Genomic DNA, 234 nt, shown 5'->3' with positions numbered 1-234 from the left:
CGCCGCTGCTAGGCAACGGCGCGCCCGCCGCCGGCGGCCACACACGGCGGCAGCCCCCCCCCCCCCCCCCGCGCCACCGCCACCGGCCCCCCCCCCCCCCCCCCCTCCGCACCAGCCCCGCACGGCCCCGCCGCGGGGGGGAGCGCGGCGGCGGCACCGCAGGAAATGCCCCCCCCCCCCCCACCCCGCACCCCCTAGGTCACCCCCCCCCCCCCCTCAGCAAAGCCCATCTGC

This window comes from Lathamus discolor, chromosome 3 (genome assembly GCF_037157495.1).
Source record: "Lathamus discolor isolate bLatDis1 chromosome 3, bLatDis1.hap1, whole genome shotgun sequence".
Lineage (NCBI taxonomy): Eukaryota > Metazoa > Chordata > Aves > Psittaciformes > Psittacidae > Lathamus > Lathamus discolor.
This window is presented reverse-complemented; position numbering follows the sequence as displayed.